The 22,026-nt window shown below is 50.6% G+C and overlaps 14 non-coding genes across 14 annotated transcripts; all 14 read right to left on the reverse strand.

The window, feature by feature from the left end:
* Positions 1-875: 875 nt before the first annotated feature.
* On the reverse strand, positions 876-1,066 carry LOC137505594 (U2 spliceosomal RNA). The gene has a single exon (XR_011020202.1). It is a non-coding gene; the product is annotated as a U2 spliceosomal RNA (small nuclear RNA).
* A 1,182-nt stretch (positions 1,067-2,248) lies between these two features.
* LOC137505517 (U2 spliceosomal RNA) lies at positions 2,249-2,439 on the reverse strand. Its single transcript, XR_011020127.1, has one exon. It is a non-coding gene; the product is annotated as a U2 spliceosomal RNA (small nuclear RNA).
* Positions 2,440-3,942: 1,503 nt separating this feature from the next.
* LOC137505595 (U2 spliceosomal RNA) lies at positions 3,943-4,133 on the reverse strand. The gene has a single exon (XR_011020203.1). It is a non-coding gene; the product is annotated as a U2 spliceosomal RNA (small nuclear RNA).
* Positions 4,134-5,315: 1,182 nt separating this feature from the next.
* LOC137505518 (U2 spliceosomal RNA) lies at positions 5,316-5,506 on the reverse strand. The gene has a single exon (XR_011020128.1). It is a non-coding gene; the product is annotated as a U2 spliceosomal RNA (small nuclear RNA).
* Positions 5,507-7,861: 2,355 nt separating this feature from the next.
* On the reverse strand, positions 7,862-8,052 carry LOC137505583 (U2 spliceosomal RNA). The gene has a single exon (XR_011020191.1). It is a non-coding gene; the product is annotated as a U2 spliceosomal RNA (small nuclear RNA).
* Positions 8,053-9,228: 1,176 nt separating this feature from the next.
* LOC137505596 (U2 spliceosomal RNA) lies at positions 9,229-9,419 on the reverse strand. The gene has a single exon (XR_011020204.1). It is a non-coding gene; the product is annotated as a U2 spliceosomal RNA (small nuclear RNA).
* A 1,183-nt stretch (positions 9,420-10,602) lies between these two features.
* Positions 10,603-10,793, reverse strand: LOC137505519 (U2 spliceosomal RNA). Its single transcript, XR_011020129.1, has one exon. It is a non-coding gene; the product is annotated as a U2 spliceosomal RNA (small nuclear RNA).
* A 2,435-nt stretch (positions 10,794-13,228) lies between these two features.
* LOC137505649 (U2 spliceosomal RNA) lies at positions 13,229-13,419 on the reverse strand. Its single transcript, XR_011020257.1, has one exon. It is a non-coding gene; the product is annotated as a U2 spliceosomal RNA (small nuclear RNA).
* Positions 13,420-14,600: 1,181 nt separating this feature from the next.
* Positions 14,601-14,791, reverse strand: LOC137505597 (U2 spliceosomal RNA). The gene has a single exon (XR_011020205.1). It is a non-coding gene; the product is annotated as a U2 spliceosomal RNA (small nuclear RNA).
* A 1,182-nt stretch (positions 14,792-15,973) lies between these two features.
* LOC137505705 (U2 spliceosomal RNA) lies at positions 15,974-16,164 on the reverse strand. Its single transcript, XR_011020306.1, has one exon. It is a non-coding gene; the product is annotated as a U2 spliceosomal RNA (small nuclear RNA).
* Positions 16,165-17,339: 1,175 nt separating this feature from the next.
* On the reverse strand, positions 17,340-17,530 carry LOC137505651 (U2 spliceosomal RNA). Its single transcript, XR_011020258.1, has one exon. It is a non-coding gene; the product is annotated as a U2 spliceosomal RNA (small nuclear RNA).
* Positions 17,531-18,706: 1,176 nt separating this feature from the next.
* Positions 18,707-18,897, reverse strand: LOC137505622 (U2 spliceosomal RNA). The gene has a single exon (XR_011020230.1). It is a non-coding gene; the product is annotated as a U2 spliceosomal RNA (small nuclear RNA).
* Positions 18,898-20,080: 1,183 nt separating this feature from the next.
* LOC137505598 (U2 spliceosomal RNA) lies at positions 20,081-20,271 on the reverse strand. The gene has a single exon (XR_011020206.1). It is a non-coding gene; the product is annotated as a U2 spliceosomal RNA (small nuclear RNA).
* Positions 20,272-21,447: 1,176 nt separating this feature from the next.
* On the reverse strand, positions 21,448-21,638 carry LOC137505623 (U2 spliceosomal RNA). The gene has a single exon (XR_011020231.1). It is a non-coding gene; the product is annotated as a U2 spliceosomal RNA (small nuclear RNA).
* Between the last annotated feature and the right edge of the window lie 388 nt (positions 21,639-22,026).

Below are 22,026 nucleotides of genomic sequence, written 5' to 3' on the forward strand. Positions count from 1 at the left end.
TGGCAACACGCTAGGAGAGAGTGTGGAGGGCAGAGGAAGAAGTCAAGTCTCTAGCCTGGCTGGCTGTTTGAGAACACAGTGCATCTTTCTTTCGTTCATCCTCCTTCCTCTTCATATTTCTCTGTCTGTGTGGACGTGCGCGGTGTGCCACAAGAGGGAGACACAGGCCGGGGAGTGGAGAGCCTAAACAGGAGTTGCCTTCCTAACCTGCTGCACACTCTCACAGCCTGGCACTGAAGCAGGCACCTGAGCAGGTGGTGCTGAGTCATGCAGGAAGCCAACCGATGATGTCACAATGCTCTGAGCCCAGGCAGCTGCTAAGTAAAGGGGCTGCAGCCAGGGCTCTGCCTGCCAGTCCGCTGGAAGCTCTCTGGGGGAAGGATGCAGCTGCTTTTCTTGCAGAGGACAACGTGCAAACGTGAAGGAAAGTGATCCGTTCATGGTTTTTTTGACCTGCAGCAACTGCGCCGCGCAAGTACAATACAGACTAATCAAAATTAAAAATGATTTTTTTTTTCTTTGGTTGTGAGTTTTTTTTTTGTGTGTTTTTCTGACTACTTTTCCTGTCTGTTCTCAGGTTCTGATAACCAATGCGAAATACAGAGTCCATGAATAAATGACACAGATGCACAAAAATAGGCACACACAGATTTGAAACAATGTTTTTATTGTGGATTTCACAATGTATCCTGCACCCAACAGTAGCAGCACAGACATAGACCGCACAGCAGGGTGGACAATACACAACACTTGCTACTGGCAAATTCACTTTGCAGAGGGACACTTAATTTCTCCACTACACTTCCCTACACTTAGTTAGTTAGTCAGCTGGGTATTTGAGTAGTTTTGATCTGTTTTTTGACACTAGTTAGAGAGAGTAGTGCACCGGTCCTGGAGGTACTGCAATACCAGGTCGATGCGCGGAGTGGACAGAGCAAGCTCTTCTTCCATCTCCCTGTTCCAAAAATCCATTTAATATATGGTCCCCAGATAGGGGACGTATCAGATATTAAACTGATAAGAACAGATACTACACTTGATCTTAGCCAAAGGGCCGAGAAGCGATAACCCTAATTACCTTCTAAATGCAGCAGCGGCGAACAGCGCACAACCCAGCACTGCCCCGCACAGCCGGCTAACCCCGGCCAGCTACCAGCTGCCAGGGGGGGGGGCCCCCTTTCCACTGCCTGTGCAGGCCTGCCGGGCCCCCGGGATGGGCGCACCTGTGCTAAACGCAGACGCACGGGCCAGGCTCAGCTGCCGCCTGATCACATTAGCATGGCCCCGCCCAGCGCCGGAACAGCCATCACCCCTCCGCTGCCGTGCCTCCACGTCGAAGAGAAAAGTAAAGTAGGCTTCCGGCTCCCTGCATTCTGGCAACACGCTAGGAGAGAGTGTGGAGGGCAGAGGAAGAAGTCAAGTCTCTAGCCTGGCTGGCTGTTTGAGAACACAGTGCATCTTTCTTTCGTTCATCCTCCTTCCTCTTCATATCTCTCTGTCTGTGTGGACGTGCGCGGTGTGCCACAAGAGGGAGACACAGGCCGGGGAGTGGAGAGCCTAAACAGGAGTTGCCTTCCTAGCGTGCTGCACACTCTCACAGCCTGGCACTGAAGCAGGCACCTGAGCAGGTGGTGCTGAGTCATGCAGGAAGCCAACCGATGATGTCACAATGCTCTGAGCCCAGGCAGCTGCTAAGTAAAGGGGCTGCAGCCAGGGCTCTGCCTGCCAGTCCGCTGGAAGCTCTCTGGGGGAAGGATGCAGCTGCTTTTCTTGCAGAGGACAACGTGCAAACGTGAAGGAAAGTGATCCGTTCATGGTTTTTTTGACCTGCAGCAACTGCGCCGCGCAAGTACAATACAGACTAATCAAAATTGAAAATGATTTTTTTTTCTTTGGTTGTGGGTTTTTTTTTTGTGTGTTTTTCTGACTTCTTTTCCTGTCTGTTCTCAGGTTCTGATAACCAATGCGAAATACAGAGTCCATGAATAAATGACACAGATGCACAAAAATAGGCACACACAGATTTGAAACAATGTTTTTATTGTGGATTTCACAATGTATCCTGCACCCAACAGTAGCCGCACAGACATAGACCACACAGCAGGGTGGACAATACACAACACTTGCTACTGGCAAATTCACTTTGCAGAGGGACACTTAATTTCTCCACTACACTTCCCTACACTTAGTTAGTTAGTCAGCTGGGAATTTGAGTAGTTTTGATCTGTTTTTTGACACTAGTTAGAGAGAGTAGTGCACCGGTCCTGGAGGTACTGCAATACCAGGTCGATGCGCGGAGTGGACAGAGCAAGCTCTTCTTCCATCTCCCTGTTCCAAAAATCCATTTAATATATGGTCCCCAGATAGGGGACGTATCAGATATTAAACTGATAAGAACAGATACTACACTTGATCTTAGCCAAAAGGCCGAGAAGCGATAACCCTAATTACAGGGGCGTAGCAATAGGGGGTGCAGAGGTAGCGACCGCATCGGGGCCCTTGGGCCAGAGGGGCCCCAAAGGGCTCTCCCTCAACTACATTATTAGCTCTCTATTGGTCCTGTGCTCATAATAATCACTTCTATAGATGCTGTGAATAGTGGTAATCACTAACACACTGTTCCCCATCCCCTTCTTGCACCTCTGACACTGTAGTTGCCACTGGCAGGTTTTGGTGCGCCGTATCAATTGTTATGTTTAGAGTGCTTGGGGGGCCCCATTGTAGAACTTGCATCGGAGCCCACAGCTCCTTAGCTACGCCACTGCCTAATTACCTTCTGAATGCAGCAGCGGCGAACAGCGCACAACCCAGCACTGCCCCGCACAGCCGGCTAACCCCGGCCAGCTACCAGCTGCCAGGGGGGGGGGCCCCTTCCCACTGCCTGTGCAGGCCTGCCGGGCCCCCGGGATGGGCGCACCTGTGCCACACGCAGACGCACGGGCCAGGCTCAGCTGCCGCCTGATCACATTAGCATGGCCCCGCCCAGCGCCGGAACAGCCATCACCCCTCCGCTGCCGTGCCTCCACGTCGAAGAGAAAAGTAAAGTAGGCTTCCGGCTCCCTGCATTCTGGCAACACGCTAGGAGAGAGTGTGGAGGGCAGAGGAAGAAGTCAAGTCTCTAGCCTGGCTGGCTGTTTGAGAACACAGTGCATCTTTCTTTCGTTCATCCTCCTTCCTCTTCATATCTCTCTGTCTGTGTGGACGTGCGCGGTGTGCCACAAGAGGGAGACACAGGCCGGGGAGTGGAGAGCCTAAACAGGAGTTGCCTTCCTAGCCTGCTGCACACTCTCACAGCCTGGCACTGAAGCAGGCACCTGAGCAGGTGGTGCTGAGTCATGCAGGAAGCCAACCGATGATGTCACAATGCTCTGAGCCCAGGCAGCTGCTAAGTAAAGGGGCTGCAGCCAGGGCTCTGCCTGCCAGTCCGCTGGAAGCTCTCTGGGGGAAGGATGCAGCTGCTTTTCTTGCAGAGGACAACGTGCAAACGTGAAGGAAAGTGATCCGTTCATGGTTTTTTTGACCTGCAGCAACTGCGCCGCGCAAGTACAATACAGACTAATCAAAATTAAAAATGATTTTTTTTTCTTTGGTTGTGGGTTTTTTTTTTGTGTGTTTTTCTGACTTCTTTTCCTGTCTGTTCTCAGGTTCTGATAACCAATGCGAAATACAGAGTCCATGAATAAATGACACAGATGCACAAAAATAGGCACACACAGATTTGAAACACTGTTTTTATTGTGGATTTCACAATGTATCCTGCACCCAACAGTAGCAGCACAGACATAGACCGCACAGCAGGGTGGACAATACACAACACTTGCTACTGGCAAATTCACTTTGCAGAGGGACACTTAATTTCTCCACTACACTTCCCTACACTTAGTTAGTTAGTCAGCTGGGTATTTGAGTAGTTTTGATCTGTTTTTTGACACTAGTTAGAGAGAGTAGTGCACCGGTCCTGGAGGTACTGCAATACCAGGTCGATGCGCGGAGTGGACAGAGCAAGCTCTTCTTCCATCTCCCTGTTCCAAAAATCCATTTAATATATGGTCCCCAGATAGGGGACGTATCAGATATTAAACTGATAAGAACAGATACTACACTTGATCTTAGCCAAAGGGCCGAGAAGCGATAACCCTAATTACCTTCTAAATGCAGCAGCGGCGAACAGCGCACAACCCAGCACTGCCCCGCACAGCCGGCTAACCCCGGCCAGCTACCAGCTGCCAGGGGGGGGGGCCCCCTTTCCACTGCCTGTGCAGGCCTGCCGGGCCCCCGGGATGGGCGCACCTGTGCTAAACGCAGACGCACGGGCCAGGCTCAGCTGCCGCCTGATCACATTAGCATGGCCCCGCCCAGCGCCGGAACAGCCATCACCCCTCCGCTGCCGTGCCTCCACGTCGAAGAGAAAAGTAAAGTAGGCTTCCGGCTCCCTGCATTCTGGCAACACGCTAGGAGAGAGTGTGGAGGGCAGAGGAAGAAGTCAAGTCTCTAGCCTGGCTGGCTGTTTGAGAACACAGTGCATCTTTCTTTCGTTCATCCTCCTTCCTCTTCATATCTCTCTGTCTGTGTGGACGTGCGCGGTGTGCCACAAGAGGGAGACACAGGCCGGGGAGTGGAGAGCCTAAACAGGAGTTGCCTTCCTAGCGTGCTGCACACTCTCACAGCCTGGCACTGAAGCAGGCACCTGAGCAGGTGGTGCTGAGTCATGCAGGAAGCCAACCGATGATGTCACAATGCTCTGAGCCCAGGCAGCTGCTAAGTAAAGGGGCTGCAGCCAGGGCTCTGCCTGCCAGTCCGCTGGAAGCTCTCTGGGGGAAGGATGCAGCTGCTTTTCTTGCAGAGGACAACGTGCAAACGTGAAGGAAAGTGATCCGTTCATGGTTTTTTTGACCTGCAGCAACTGCGCCGCGCAAGTACAATACAGACTAATCAAAATTGAAAATGATTTTTTTTTCTTTGGTTGTGGGTTTTTTTTTTGTGTGTTTTTCTGACTTCTTTTCCTGTCTGTTCTCAGGTTCTGATAACCAATGCGAAATACAGAGTCCATGAATAAATGACACAGATGCACAAAAATAGGCACACACAGATTTGAAACAATGTTTTTATTGTGGATTTCACAATGTATCCTGCACCCAACAGTAGCCGCACAGACATAGACCACACAGCAGGGTGGACAATACACAACACTTGCTACTGGCAAATTCACTTTGCAGAGGGACACTTAATTTCTCCACTACACTTCCCTACACTTAGTTAGTTAGTCAGCTGGGAATTTGAGTAGTTTTGATCTGTTTTTTGACACTAGTTAGAGAGAGTAGTGCACCGGTCCTGGAGGTACTGCAATACCAGGTCGATGCGCGGAGTGGACAGAGCAAGCTCTTCTTCCATCTCCCTGTTCCAAAAATCCATTTAATATATGGTCCCCAGATAGGGGACGTATCAGATATTAAACTGATAAGAACAGATACTACACTTGATCTTAGCCAAAAGGCCGAGAAGCGATAACCCTAATTACAGGGGCGTAGCAATAGGGGGTGCAGAGGTAGCGACCGCATCGGGGCCCTTGGGCCAGAGGGGCCCCAAAGGGCTCTCCCTCAACTACATTATTAGCTCTCTATTGGTCCTGTGCTCATAATAATCACTTCTATAGATGCTGTGAATAGTGGTAATCACTAACACACTGTTCCCCATCCCCTTCTTGCACCTCTGACACTGTAGTTGCCACTGGCAGGTTTTGGTGCGCCGTATCAATTGTTATGTTTAGAGTGCTTGGGGGGCCCCATTGTAGAACTTGCATCGGAGCCCACAGCTCCTTAGCTACGCCACTGCCTAATTACCTTCTGAATGCAGCAGCGGCGAACAGCGCACAACCCAGCACTGCCCCGCACAGCCGGCTAACCCCGGCCAGCTACCAGCTGCCAGGGGGGGGGGCCCCTTCCCACTGCCTGTGCAGGCCTGCCGGGCCCCCGGGATGGGCGCACCTGTGCCACACGCAGACGCACGGGCCAGGCTCAGCTGCCGCCTGATCACATTAGCATGGCCCCGCCCAGCGCCGGAACAGCCATCACCCCTCCGCTGCCGTGCCTCCACGTCGAAGAGAAAAGTAAAGTAGGCTTCCGGCTCCCTGCATTCTGGCAACACGCTAGGAGAGAGTGTGGAGGGCAGAGGAAGAAGTCAAGTCTCTAGCCTGGCTGGCTGTTTGAGAACACAGTGCATCTTTCTTTCGTTCATCCTCCTTCCTCTTCATATCTCTCTGTCTGTGTGGACGTGCGCGGTGTGCCACAAGAGGGAGACACAGGCCGGGGAGTGGAGAGCCTAAACAGGAGTTGCCTTCCTAGCCTGCTGCACACTCTCACAGCCTGGCACTGAAGCAGGCACCTGAGCAGGTGGTGCTGAGTCATGCAGGAAGCCAACCGATGATGTCACAATGCTCTGAGCCCAGGCAGCTGCTAAGTAAAGGGGCTGCAGCCAGGGCTCTGCCTGCCAGTCCGCTGGAAGCTCTCTGGGGGAAGGATGCAGCTGCTTTTCTTGCAGAGGACAACGTGCAAACGTGAAGGAAAGTGATCCGTTCATGGTTTTTTTGACCTGCAGCAACTGCGCCGCGCAAGTACAATACAGACTAATCAAAATTAAAAATGATTTTTTTTTTCTTTGGTTGTGGGTTTTTTTTGTGTGTGTTTTTCTGACTTCTTTTCCTGTCTGTTCTCAGGTTCTGATAACCAATGCGAAATACAGAGTCCATGAATAAATGACACAGATGCACAAAAATAGGCACACACAGATTTGAAACAATGTTTTTATTGTGGATTTCACAATGTATCCTGCACCCAACAGTAGCAGCACAGACATAGACCGCACAGCAGGGTGGACAATACACAACACTTGCTACTGGCAAATTCACTTTGCAGAGGGACACTTAATTTCTCCACTACACTTCCCTACGCGTACGTTAAAAAGGGGCGCTGGGAAAAAAGGGCGCCGGGTTTTTAACGATAAGCATGGATAACGTTTAAAAAAATATTGTACTGTTTTTCGTTTAAAATTAATGTTTTTTAAAGTTATAAATCATTAAAAAATGTGTATTAAATCGGCAATTGTAAAAACGTTAATCTTTCGTTTAAATAGTGAAACGTATAATAACGTTTAAAAAAAATAATTACTAAGTAACCCTCCCTGTACCTACCCCTAACCCCTAGACCCCCCTGTTGATGCCTAAACCTAAGACCCCCCCTGTTGGTGCCTAAGTAACCCTCCCTGTACCTACCCCTAACCCCTAGACCCCCCTGTTAGTGCCTAAACCTAAGACCCCCTGTTGGTGCCTAAACCTAAGACCCCCCTGTTAGTGCCTAAACCTAAGACCCCCCTGTTGGTGCCTAAACCTAAGACCCCCCTGTTGGTGCCTAAACCTAAGACCCCCTGTTGGTGCCTAAACCTAAGACCCCCCTGTTGGTGCCTAAACCTAAGACCCCCCTTTTGGTGCCTAAACCTAAGACCCCCTGTTGGTGCCTAAACCTAAGACCCCCCTGTTGGTGCCTAAACCTAAGACCCCCCTGTTGGTTTTTTCGTTTAAAAATAATGTTAAAAAAAAATGTACTGTTTTTCGTTTAAAAATAATGTTTGGAAAAAATATTGTACTGTTTTTCGTTTAAAAATAAAATTTAAAAATGTATAAATCATTAAATAATGTGTAATCATGAGAAACAGTAATAAAACATTAAGTCTCCAGGCGCCGCTTTTAAAACGTTATTTTTCTCCGGCGCCCTTTTTTCCTATCGGGCGCCCATTAAACGATATTTATTATAGGAGTGAATGGCGGCGCCCGATTTGTCCACTAGCCTCAGGCGCCCGAATTTACTGTTTCCAGTGCACCGGTCCTGGAGGTACTGCAATACCAGGTCGATGCGCGGAGTGGACAGAGCAAGCTCTTCTTCCATCTCCCTGTTCCAAAAATCCATTTAATATATGGTCCCCAGATAGGGGACGTATCAGATATTAAACTGATAAGAACAGATACTACACTTGATCTTAGCCAAAAGGCCGAGAAGCGATAACCCTAATTACCTTCTAAATGCAGCAGCGGCGAACAGCGCACAACCCAGCACTGCCCCGCACAGCCGGCTAACCCCAGCCAGCTACCAGCTGCCAGGGGGGGGCCCCCTTCCCACTGCCTGTGCAGGCCTGCCGGGCCCCCGGGATGGGCGCACCTGTGCTAAACGCAGACGCACGGGCCAGGCTCAGCTGCCGCCTGATTACATTAGCATGGCCCAGCGCCGGAACAGCCATCACCCCTCCGCTGCCGTGCCTCCACGTCGAAGAGAAAAGTAAAGTAGGCTTCCGGCTCCCTGCATTCTGGCAACACGCTAGGAGAGAGTGTGGAGGGCAGAGGAAGAAGTCAAGTCTCTAGCCTGGCTGGCTGTTTGAGAACACAGTGCATCTTTCTTTCGTTCATCCTCCTTCCTCTTCATATTTCTCTGTCTGTGTGGACGTGCGCGGTGTGCCACAAGAGGGAGACACAGGCCGGGGAGTGGAGAGCCTAAACAGGAGTTGCCTTCCTAACCTGCTGCACACTCTCACAGCCTGGCACTGAAGCAGGCACCTGAGCAGGTGGTGCTGAGTCATGCAGGAAGCCAACCGATGATGTCACAATGCTCTGAGCCCAGGCAGCTGCTAAGTAAAGGGGCTGCAGCCAGGGCTCTGCCTGCCAGTCCGCTGGAAGCTCTCTGGGGGAAGGATGCAGCTGCTTTTCTTGCAGAGGACAACGTGCAAACGTGAAGGAAAGTGATCCGTTCATGGTTTTTTTGACCTACAGCAACTGCGCCGCGCAAGTACAATACAGACTAATCAAAATTAAAAATGATTTTTTTTTTCTTTGGTTGTGAGTTTTTTTTTTGTGTGTTTTTCTGACTACTTTTCCTGTCTGTTCTCAGGTTCTGATAACCAATGCGAAATACAGAGTCCATGAATAAATGACACAGATGCACAAAAATAGGCACACACAGATTTGAAACAATGTTTTTATTGTGGATTTCACAATGTATCCTGCACCCAACAGTAGCAGCACAGACATAGACCGCACAGCAGGGTGGACAATACACAACACTTGCTACTGGCAAATTCACTTTGCAGAGGGACACTTAATTTCTCCACTACACTTCCCTACACTTAGTTAGTTAGTCAGCTGGGTATTTGAGTAGTTTTGATCTGTTTTTTGACACTAGTTAGAGAGAGTAGTGCACCGGTCCTGGAGGTACTGCAATACCAGGTCGATGCGCGGAGTGGACAGAGCAAGCTCTTCTTCCATCTCCCTGTTCCAAAAATCCATTTAATATATGGTCCCCAGATAGGGGACGTATCAGATATTAAACTGATAAGAACAGATACTACACTTGATCTTAGCCAAAGGGCCGAGAAGCGATAACCCTAATTACCTTCTAAATGCAGCAGCGGCGAACAGCGCACAACCCAGCACTGCCCCGCACAGCCGGCTAACCCCGGCCAGCTACCAGCTGCCAGGGGGGTGGGCCCCCTTTCCACTGCCTGTGCAGGCCTGCCGGGCCCCCGGGATGGGCGCACCTGTGCTAAACGCAGACGCACGGGCCAGGCTCAGCTGCCGCCTGATCACATTAGCATGGCCCCGCCCAGCGCCGGAACAGCCATCACCCCTCCGCTGCCGTGCCTCCACGTCGAAGAGAAAAGTAAAGTAGGCTTCCGGCTCCCTGCATTCTGGCAACACGCTAGGAGAGAGTGTGGAGGGCAGAGGAAGAAGTCAAGTCTCTAGCCTGGCTGGCTGTTTGAGAACACAGTGCATCTTTCTTTCGTTCATCCTCCTTCCTCTTCATATCTCTCTGTCTGTGTGGACGTGCGCGGTGTGCCACAAGAGGGAGACACAGGCCGGGGAGTGGAGAGCCTAAACAGGAGTTGCCTTCCTAGCGTGCTGCACACTCTCACAGCCTGGCACTGAAGCAGGCACCTGAGCAGGTGGTGCTGAGTCATGCAGGAAGCCAACCGATGATGTCACAATGCTCTGAGCCCAGGCAGCTGCTAAGTAAAGGGGCTGCAGCCAGGGCTCTGCCTGCCAGTCCGCTGGAAGCTTTCTGGGGGAAGGATGCAGCTGCTTTTCTTGCAGAGGACAACGTGCAAACGTGAAGGAAAGTGATCCGTTCATGTTTTTTTTTGACCTGCAGCAACTGCGCCGCGCAAGTACAATACAGACTAATCAAAATTAAAAATGATTTTTTTTTCTTTGGTTGTGGGTTTTTTTTTTGTGTGTTTTTCTGACTTCTTTTCCTGTCTGTTCTCAGGTTCTGATAACCAATGCGAAATACAGAGTCCATGAATAAATGACACAGATGCACAAAAATAGGCACACACAGATTTGAAACAATGTTTTTATTGTGGATTTCACAATGTATCCTGCACCCAACAGTAGCCGCACAGACATAGACCACACAGCAGGGTGGACAATACACAACACTTGCTACTGGCAAATTCACTTTGCAGAGGGACACTTAATTTCTCCACTACACTTCCCTACACTTAGTTAGTTAGTCAGCTGGGAATTTGAGTAGTTTTGATCTGTTTTTTGACACTAGTTAGAGAGAGTAGTGCACCGGTCCTGGAGGTACTGCAATACCAGGTCGATGCGCGGAGTGGACAGAGCAAGCTCTTCTTCCATCTCCCTGTTCCAAAAATCCATTTAATATATGGTCCCCAGATAGGGGACGTATCAGATATTAAACTGATAAGAACAGATACTACACTTGATCTTAGCCAAAAGGCCGAGAAGCGATAACCCTAATTACAGGGGCGTAGCAATAGGGGGTGCAGAGGTAGCGACCGCATCGGGGCCCTTGGGCCAGAGGGGCCCCAAAGGGCTCTCCCTCAACTACATTATTAGCTCTCTATTGGTCCTGTGCTCATAATAATCACTTCTATAGATGCTGTGAATAGTGGTAATCACTAACACACTGTTCCCCATCCCCTTCTTGCACCTCTGACACTGTAGTTGCCACTGGCAGGTTTTGGTGCGCCGTATCAATTGTTATGTTTAGAGTGCTTGGGGGGCCCCATTGTAGAACTTGCATCGGAGCCCACAGCTCCTTAGCTACGCCACTGCCTAATTACCTTCTGAATGCAGCAGCGGCGAACAGCGCACAACCCAGCACTGCCCCGCACAGCCGGCTAACCCCGGCCAGCTACCAGCTGCCAGGGGGGGGGGCCCCTTCCCACTGCCTGTGCAGGCCTGCCGGGCCCCCGGGATGGGCGCACCTGTGCTACACGCAGACGCACGGGCCAGGCTCAGCTGCCGCCTGATCACATTAGCATGGCCCCGCCCAGCGCCGGAACAGCCATCACCCCTCCGCTGCCGTGCCTCCACGTCGAAGAGAAAAGTAAAGTAGGCTTCCGGCTCCCTGCATTCTGGCAACACGCTAGGAGAGAGTGTGGAGGGCAGAGGAAGAAGTCAAGTCTCTAGCCTGGCTGGCTGTTTGAGAACACAGTGCATCTTTCTTTCGTTCATCCTCCTTCCTCTTCATATCTCTCTGTCTGTGTGGACGTGCGCGGTGTGCCACAAGAGGGAGACACAGGCCGGGGAGTGGAGAGCCTAAACAGGAGTTGCCTTCCTAGCCTGCTGCACACTCTCACAGCCTGGCACTGAAGCAGGCACCTGAGCAGGTGGTGCTGAGTCATGCAGGAAGCCAACCGATGATGTCACAATGCTCTGAGCCCAGGCAGCTGCTAAGTAAAGGGGCTGCAGCCAGGGCTCTGCCTGCCAGTCCGCTGGAAGCTCTCTGGGGGAAGGATGCAGCTGCTTTTCTTGCAGAGGACAACGTGCAAACGTGAAGGAAAGTGATCCGTTCATGGTTTTTTTGACCTGCAGCAACTGCGCCGCGCAAGTACAATACAGACTAATCAAAATTAAAAATGATTTTTTTTTTTCTTTGGTTGTGGGTTTTTTTTGTGTGTGTTTTTCTGACTTCTTTTCCTGTCTGTTCTCAGGTTCTGATAACCAATGCGAAATACAGAGTCCATGAATAAATGACACAGATGCACAAAAATAGGCACACACAGATTTGAAACAATGTTTTTATTGTGGATTTCACAATGTATCCTGCACCCAACAGTAGCAGCACAGACATAGACCGCACAGCAGGGTGGACAATACACAACACTTGCTACTGGCAAATTCACTTTGCAGAGGGACACTTAATTTCTCCACTACACTTCCCTACACTTAGTTAGTTAGTCAGCTGGGTATTTGAGTAGTTTTGATCTGTTTTTTGACACTAGTTAGAGAGAGTAGTGCACCGGCGTACGTTAAAAAGGGGCGCTGGGAAAAAAGGGCGCCGGGTTTTTAACGATAAGCATGGATAACGTTTAAAAAAATATTGTACTGTTTTTCGTTTAAAATTAATGTTTTTTAAAGTTATAAATCATTAAAAAATGTGTATTAAATCGGCAATTGTAAAAACGTTAATCTTTCGTTTAAATAGTGAAACGTATAATAACGTTTAAAAAAAATAATTACTAAGTAACCCTCCCTGTACCTACCCCTAACCCCTAGACCCCCCTGTTGATGCCTAAACCTAAGACCCCCCCTGTTGGTGCCTAAGTAACCCTCCCTGTACCTACCCCTAACCCCTAGACCCCCCTGTTAGTGCCTAAACCTAAGACCCCCTGTTGGTGCCTAAACCTAAGACCCCCCTGTTAGTGCCTAAACCTAAGACCCCCCTGTTGGTGCCTAAACCTAAGACCCCCCTGTTGGTGCCTAAACCTAAGACCCCCTGTTGGTGCCTAAACCTAAGACCCCCCTGTTGGTGCCTAAACCTAAGACCCCCCTTTTGGTGCCTAAACCTAAGACCCCCTGTTGGTGCCTAAACCTAAGACCCCCCTGTTGGTGCCTAAACCTAAGACCCCCCTGTTGGTTTTTTCGTTTAAAAATAATGTTAAAAAAAAAATGTACTGTTTTTCGTTTAAAAATAATGTTTGGAAAAAATATTGTACTGTTTTTCGTTTAAAAATAAAATTTAAAAATGTATAAATCATTAAATAATGTGTAATCATGAGAAACAGTAATAAAACATTAAGTCTCCAGGCGCCGCTTTTAAAACGTTATTTTTCTCCGGCGCCCTTTTTTCCTATCGGGCGCCCATTAAACGATATTTATTATAGGAGTGAATGGCGGCGCCCGATTTGTCCACTAGCCTCAGGCGCCCGAATTTACTGTTTCCAGTGCACCGGTCCTGGAGGTACTGCAATACCAGGTCGATGCGCGGAGTGGACAGAGCAAGCTCTTCTTCCATCTCCCTGTTCCAAAAATCCATTTAATATATGGTCCCCAGATAGGGGACGTATCAGATATTAAACTGATAAGAACAGATACTACACTTGATCTTAGCCAACAGGCCGAGAAGCGATAACCCTAATTACCTTCTAAATGCAGCAGCGGCGAACAGCGCACAACCCAGCACTGCCCCGCACAGCCGGCTAACCCCAGCCAGCTACCAGCTGCCAGGGGGGGGCCCCCTTCCCACTGCCTGTGCAGGCCTGCCGGGCCCCCGGGATGGGCGCACCTGTGCTACACGCAGACGCACGGGCCAGGCTCAGCTGCCGCCTGATCACATTAGCATGGCCCCGCCCAGCGCCGGAACAGCCATCACCCCTCCGCTGCCGTGCCTCCACGTCGAAGAGAAAAGTAAAGTAGGCTTCCGGCTCCCTGCATTCTGGCAACACGCTAGGAGAGAGTGTGGAGGGCAGAGGAAGAAGTCAAGTCTCTAGCCTGGCTGGCTGTTTGAGAACACAGTGCATCTTTCTTTCGTTCATCCTCCTTCCTCTTCATATTTCTCTGTCTGTGTGGACGTGCGCGGTGTGCCACAAGAGGGAGACACAGGCCGGGGAGTGGAGAGCCTAAACAGGAGTTGCCTTCCTAACCTGCTGCACACTCTCACAGCCTGGCACTGAAGCAGGCACCTGAGCAGGTGGTGCTGAGTCATGCAGGAAGCCAACCGATGATGTCACAATGCTCTGAGCCCAGGCAGCTGCTAAGTAAAGGGGCTGCAGCCAGGGCTCTGCCTGCCAGTCCGCTGGAAGCTCTCTGGGGGAAGGATGCAGCTGCTTTTCTTGCAGAGGACAACGTGCAAACGTGAAGGAAAGTGATCCGTTCATGGTTTTTTTGACCTGCAGCAACTGCGCCGCGCAAGTACAATACAGACTAATCAAAATTAAAAATGATTTTTTTTTTCTTTGGTTGTGAGTTTTTTTTTTGTGTGTTTTTCTGACTACTTTTCCTGTCTGTTCTCAGGTTCTGATAACCAATGCGAAATACAGAGTCCATGAATAAATGACACAGATGCACAAAAATAGGCACACACAGATTTGAAACAATGTTTTTATTGTGGATTTCACAATGTATCCTGCACCCAACAGTAGCAGCACAGACATAGACCGCACAGCAGGGTGGACAATACACAACACTTGCTACTGGCAAATTCACTTTGCAGAGGGACACTTAATTTCTCCACTACACTTCCCTACACTTAGTTAGTTAGTCAGCTGGGTATTTGAGTAGTTTTGATCTGTTTTTTGACACTAGTTAGAGAGAGTAGTGCACCGGTCCTGGAGGTACTGCAATACCAGGTCGATGCGCGGAGTGGACAGAGCAAGCTCTTCTTCCATCTCCCTGTTCCAAAAATCCATTTAATATATGGTCCCCAGATAGGGGACGTATCAGATATTAAACTGATAAGAACAGATACTACACTTGATCTTAGCCAAAGGGCCGAGAAGCGATAACCCTAATTACCTTCTAAATGCAGCAGCGGCGAACAGCGCACAACCCAGCACTGCCCCGCACAGCCGGCTAACCCCGGCCAGCTACCAGCTGCCAGGGGGGGGGGCCCCCTTTCCACTGCCTGTGCAGGCCTGCCGGGCCCCCGGGATGGGCGCACCTGTGCTAAACGCAGACGCACGGGCCAGGCTCAGCTGCCGCCTGATCACATTAGCATGGCCCCGCCCAGCGCCGGAACAGCCATCACCCCTCCGCTGCCGTGCCTCCACGTCGAAGAGAAAAGTAAAGTAGGCTTCCGGCTCCCTGCATTCTGGCAACACGCTAGGAGAGAGTGTGGAGGGCAGAGGAAGAAGTCAAGTCTCTAGCCTGGCTGGCTGTTTGAGAACACAGTGCATCTTTCTTTCGTTCATCCTCCTTCCTCTTCATATCTCTCTGTCTGTGTGGACGTGCGCGGTGTGCCACAAGAGGGAGACACAGGCCGGGGAGTGGAGAGCCTAAACAGGAGTTGCCTTCCTAGCGTGCTGCACACTCTCACAGCCTGGCACTGAAGCAGGCACCTGAGCAGGTGGTGCTGAGTCATGCAGGAAGCCAACCGATGATGTCACAATGCTCTGAGCCCAGGCAGCTGCTAAGTAAAGGGGCTGCAGCCAGGGCTCTGCCTGCCAGTCCGCTGGAAGCTCTCTGGGGGAAGGATGCAGCTGCTTTTCTTGCAGAGGACAACGTGCAAACGTGAAGGAAAGTGATCCGTTCATGGTTTTTTTGACCTGCAGCAACTGCGCCGCGCAAGTACAATACAGACTAATCAAAATTAAAAATGATTTTTTTTTCTTTGGTTGTGGGTTTTTTTTTTGTGTGTTTTTCTGACTTCTTTTCCTGTCTGTTCTCAGGTTCTGATAACCAATGCGAAATACAGAGTCCATGAATAAATGACACAGATGCACAAAAATAGGCACACACAGATTTGAAACAATGTTTTTATTGTGGATTTCACAATGTATCCTGCACCCAACAGTAGCCGCACAGACATAGACCACACAGCAGGGTGGACAATACACAACACTTGCTACTGGCAAATTCACTTTGCAGAGGGACACTTAATTTCTCCACTACACTTCCCTACACTTAGTTAGTTAGTCAGCTGGGAATTTGAGTAGTTTTGATCTGTTTTTTGACACTAGTTAGAGAGAGTAGTGCACCGGTCCTGGAGGTACTGCAATACCAGGTCGATGCGCGGAGTGGACAGAGCAAGCTCTTCTTCCATCTCCCTGTTCCAAAAATCCATTTAATATATGGTCCCCAGATAGGGGACATATCAGATATTAAACTGATAAGAACAGATACTACACTTGATCTTAGCCAAAAGGCCGAGAAGCGATAACCCTAATTACCTTCTAAATGCAGCAGCGGCGAACAGCGCACAACCCAGCACTGCCCCGCACAGCCGGCTAACCCCAGCCAGCTACCAGCTGCCAGGGGGGGGCCCCCTTCCCACTGCCTGTGCAGGCCTGCCGGGCCCCCGGGATGGGCGCACCTGTGCTAAACGCAGACGCACGGGCCAGGCTCAGCTGCCGCCTGATTACATTAGCATGGCCCAGCGCCGGAACAGCCATCACCCCTCCGCTGCCGTGCCTCCACGTCGAAGAGAAAAGTAAAGTAGGCTTCCGGCTCCCTGCATTCTGGCAACACGCTAGGAGAGAGTGTGGAGGGCAGAGGAAGAAGTCAAGTCTCTAGCCTGGCTGGCTGTTTGAGAACACAGTGCATCTTTCTTTCGTTCATCCTCCTTCCTCTTCATATTTCTCTGTCTGTGTGGACGTGCGCGGTGTGCCACAAGAGGGAGACACAGGCCGGGGAGTGGAGAGCCTAAACAGGAGTTGCCTTCCTAACCTGCTGCACACTCTCACAGCCTGGCACTGAAGCAGGCACCTGAGCAGGTGGTGCTGAGTCATGCAGGAAGCCAACCGATGATGTCACAATGCTCTGAGCCCAGGCAGCTGCTAAGTAAAGGGGCTGCAGCCAGGGCTCTGCCTGCCAGTCCGCTGGAAGCTCTCTGGGGGAAGGATGCAGCTGCTTTTCTTGCAGAGGACAACGTGCAAACGTGAAGGAAAGTGATCCGTTCATGGTTTTTTTGACCTGCAGCAACTGCGCCGCGCAAGTACAATACAGACTAATCAAAATTAAAAATGATTTTTTTTTCTTTGGTTGTGGGTTTTTTTTTTGTGTGTTTTTCTGACTACTTTTCCTGTCTGTTCTCAGGTTCTGATAACCAATGCGAAATACAGAGTCCATGAATAAATGACACAGATGCACAAAAATAGGCACACACAGATTTGAAACAATGTTTTTATTGTGGATTTCACAATGTATCCTGCACCCAACAGTAGCAGCACAGACATAGACCGCACAGCAGGGTGGACAATACACAACACTTGCTACTGGCAAATTCACTTTGCAGAGGGACACTTAATTTCTCCACTACACTTCCCTACACTTAGTTAGTTAGTCAGCTGGGTATTTGAGTAGTTTTGATCTGTTTTTTGACACTAGTTAGAGAGAGTAGTGCACCGGTCCTGGAGGTACTGCAATACCAGGTCGATGCGCGGAGTGGACAGAGCAAGCTCTTCTTCCATCTCCCTGTTCCAAAAATCCATTTAATATATGGTCCCCAGATAGGGGACGTATCAGATATTAAACTGATAAGAACAGATACTACACATGATCTTAGCCAAAGGGCCGAGAAGCGATAACCCTAATTACCTTCTAAATGCAGCAGCGGCGAACAGCGCACAACCCAGCACTGCCCCGCACAGCCGGCTAACCCCGGCCAGCTACCAGCTGCCAGGGCCCCCTTCCCACTTCCTGTGCAGGCCTGCCGGGCCCCCGGGATGGGCGCACCTGTGCTAAACGCAGACGCACGGGCCAGGCTCAGCTGCCGCCTGATTACATTAGCATGGCCCCGCCCAGCGCCGGAACAGCCATCACCCCTCCGCTGCTGTGCCTCCACGTCGAAGAGAAAAGCAAAGTAGGCTTCCGGCTCCCTGCATTCTGGCAACACGCTAGGAGAGAGTGTGGAGGGCAGAGGAAGAAGTCAAGTCTCTAGCCTGGCTGGCTGTTTGAGAACACAGTGCATCTTTCTTTCGTTCATCCTCCTTCCTCTTCATATCTCTCTGTCTGTGTGGACGTGCGCGGTGTGCCACAAGAGGGAGACACAGGCCGGGGAGTGGAGAGCCTAAACAGGAGTTGCCTTCCTAGCCTGCTGCACACTCTCACAGCCTGGCACTGAAGCAGGCACCTGAGCAGGTGGTGCTGAGTCATGCAGGAAGCCAACCGATGATGTCACAATGCTCTGAGCCCAGGCAGCTGCTAAGTAAAGGGGCTGCAGCCAGGGCTCTGCCTGCCAGTCCGCTGGAAGCTCTCTGGGGGAAGGATGCAGCTGCTTTTCTTGCAGAGGACAACGTGCAAACGTGAAGGAAAGTGATCCGTTCATGGTTTTTTTGACCTGCAGCAACTGCGCCGCGCAAGTACAATACAGACTAATCAAAATTAAAAATGATTTTTTTTTTCTTTGGTTGTGGGTTTTTTTTGTGTGTGTTTTTCTGACTTCTTTTCCTGTCTGTTCTCAGGTTCTGATAACCAATGCGAAATACAGAGTCCATGAATAAATGACACAGATGCACAAAAATAGGCACACACAGATTTGAAACAATGTTTTTATTGTGGATTTCACAATGTATCCTGCACCCAACAGTAGCAGCACAGACATAGACCGCACAGCAGGGTGGACAATACACAACACTTGCTACTGGCAAATTCACTTTGCAGAGGGACACTTAATTTCTCCACTACACTTCCCTACACTTAGTTAGTTAGTCAGCTGGGTATTTGAGTAGTTTTGATCTGTTTTTTGACACTAGTTAGAGAGAGTAGTGCACCGGTCCTGGAGGTACTGCAATACCAGGTCGATGCGCGGAGTGGACAGAGCAAGCTCTTCTTCCATCTCCCTGTTCCAAAAATCCATTCAATATATGGTCCCCAGATAGGGGACGTATCAGATATTAAACTGATAAGAACAGATACTACACTTGATCTTAGCCAAAAGGCCGAGAAGCGATAACCCTAATTACCTTCTAAATGCAGCAGCGGCGAACAGCGCACAACCCAGCACTGCCCCGCACAGCCGGCTAACCCCGGCCAGCTACCAGCTGCCAGGGGGGGGGGGCCCCCTTCCCACTGCCTGTGCAGGCCTGCCGGGCCCCCGGGATGGGCGCACCTGTGCTAAACGCAGACGCACGGGCCAGGCTCAGCTGCCGCCTGATCACATTAGCATGGCCCCGCCCAGCGCCGGAACAGCCATTACCCCTCCGCCGCCGTGCCTCCACGTCGAAGAGAAAAGTAAAGTAGGCTTCCGGCTCCCTGCATTCTGGCAACACGCTAGGAGAGAGTGTGGAGGGCAGAGGAAGAAGTCAAGTCTCTAGCCTGGCTGGCTGTTTGAGAACACAGTGCATCTTTCTTTCGTTCATCCTCCTTCCTCTTCATATTTCTCTGTCTGTGTGGACGTGCGCGGTGTGCCACAAGAGGGAGACACAGGCCGGGGAGTGGAGAGCCTAAACAGGAGTTGCCTTCCTAGCCTGCTGCACACTCTCACAGCCTGGCACTGAAGCAGGCACCTGAGCAGGTGGTGCTGAGTCATGCAGGAAGCCAACCGATGATGTCACAATGCTCTGAGCCCAGGCAGCTGCTAAGTAAAGGGGCTGCAGCCAGGGCTCTGCCTGCCAGTCCGCTGGAAGCTCTCTGGGGGAAGGATGCAGCTGCTTTTCTTGCAGAGGACAACGTGCAAACGTGAAGGAAAGTGATCCGTTCATGGTTTTTTTGACCTGCAGCAACTGCGCCGCGCAAGTACAATACAGACTAATCAAAATTAAAAATGATTTTTTTTTCTTTGGTTGTGGGGGTTTTTTGTGTGTGTTTTTCTGACTACTTTTCCTGTCTGTTCTCAGGTTCTGATAACCAATGCGAAATACAGAGTCCATGAATAAATGACACAGATGCACAAAAATAGGCACACACAGATTTGAAACAATGTTTTTATTGTGGATTTCACAATGTATCCTGCACCCAACAGTAGCAGCACAGACATAGACCGCACAGCAGGGTGGACAATACACAACACTTGCTACTGGCAAATTCACTTTGCAGAGGGACACTTAATTTCTCCACTACACTTCCCTACACTTAGTTAGTTAGTCAGCTGGGTATTTGAGTAGTTTTGATCTGTTTTTTGACACTAGTTAGAGAGAGTAGTGCACCGGTCCTGGAGGTACTGCAATACCAGGTCGATGCGCGGAGTGGACAGAGCAAGCTCTTCTTCCATCTCCCTGTTCCAAAAATCCATTTAATATATGGTCCCCAGATAGGGGACGTATCAGATATTAAACTGATAAGAACAGATACTACACTTGATCTTAGCCAAAGGGCCGAGAAGCGATAACCCTAATTACCTTCTAAATGCAGCAGCGGCGAACAGCGCACAACCCAGCACTGCCCCGCACAGCCGGCTAACCCCAGCCAGCTACCAGCTGCCAGGGGGGGGCCCCCTTCCCACTGCCTGTGCAGGCCTGCCGGGCCCCCGGGATGGGCTCACCTGTGCTAAACGCAGACGCACGGGCCAGGCTCAGCTGCCGCCTGATTACATTAGCATGGCCCCGCCCAGCGCCGGAACAGCCATCACCCCTCCGCTGCCGTGCCTCCACGTCGAAGAGAAAAGTAAAGTAGGCTTCCGGCTCCCTGCATTCTGGCAACACGCTAGGAGAGAGTGTGGAGGGCAGAGGAAGAAGTCAAGTCTCTAGCCTGGCTGGCTGTTTGAGAACACAGTGCATCTTTCTTTCGTTCATCCTCCTTCCTCTTCATATCTCTCTGTCTGTGTGGACGTGCGCGGTGTGCCACAAGAGGGAGACACAGGCCGGGGAGTGGAGAGCCTAAACAGGAGTTGCCTTCCTAGCCTGCTGCACACTCTCACAGCCTGGCACTGAAGCAGGCACCTGAGCAGGTGGTGCTGAGTCATGCAGGAAGCCAACCGATGATGTCACAATGCTCTGAGCCCAGGCAGCTGCTAAGTAAAGGGGCTGCAGCCAGGGCTCTGCCTGCCAGTCCGCTGGAAGCTCTCTGGGGGAAGGATGCAGCTGCTTTTCTTGCAGAGGACAACGTGCAAACGTGAAGGAAAGTGATCCGTTCATGGTTTTTTTGACCTGCAGCAACTGCGCCGCGCAAGTACAATACAGACTACTCAAAATTAAAAATGATTTTTTTTTCTTTGGTTGTGGGGGTTTTTTTTGTGTGTTTTTCTGACTTCTTTTCCTGTCTGTTCTCAGGTTCTGATAACCAATGCGAAATACAGAGTCCATGAATAAATGACACAGATGCACAAAAATAGGCACACACAGATTTGAAACAATGTTTTTATTGTGGATTTCACAATGTATCCTGCACCCAACAGTAGCAGCACAGACATAGACCGCACAACAGGGTGGACAATACATAACACTTGCTACTGGCAAATTCACTTTGCAGAGGGACACTTAATTTCTCCACTACACTTCCCTACACTTAGTTAGTCAGCTGGGTATTTGAGTAGTTTTGATCTGTTTTTTGACACTAGTTAGAGAGAGTAGTGCACCGGTCCTGGAGGTACTGCAATACCAGGTCGATGCGCGGAGTGGACAGAGCAAGCTCTTCTTCCATCTCCCTGTTCCAAAAATCCATTTAATATATGGTCCCCAGATAGGGGACGTATCAGATATTAAACTGATAAGAACAAATACTACACTTGATCTTAGCCAAAAGGCCGAGAAGCGATAACCCTAATTACCTTCTAAATGCAGCAGCGGCGAACAGCGCACAACCCAGCACTGCCCCGCACAGCCGGCTAACCCCGGCCAGCTACCAGCTGCCAGGGGGGGGGGGGGCCCTTCCCACTGCCTGTGCAGGCCTGCCGGGCCCCCGGGATGGGCGCACCTGTGCTAAACGCAGACGCACGGGCCAGGCTCAGCTGCCGCCTGATTACATTAGCATGGCCCCGCCCAGCGCCGGAACAGCCATCACCCCTCCGCTGCCGTGCCTCCACGTCGAAGAGAAAAGTAAAGTAGGCTTCCGGCTCCCTGCATTCTGGCAACACGCTAGGAGAGAGTGTGGAGGGCAGAGGAAGAAGTCAAGTCTCTAGCCTGGCTGGCTGTTTGAGAACACAG

Source organism: Hyperolius riggenbachi, chromosome 4 (assembly GCF_040937935.1).
Source record: "Hyperolius riggenbachi isolate aHypRig1 chromosome 4, aHypRig1.pri, whole genome shotgun sequence".
Lineage (NCBI taxonomy): Eukaryota > Metazoa > Chordata > Amphibia > Anura > Hyperoliidae > Hyperolius > Hyperolius riggenbachi.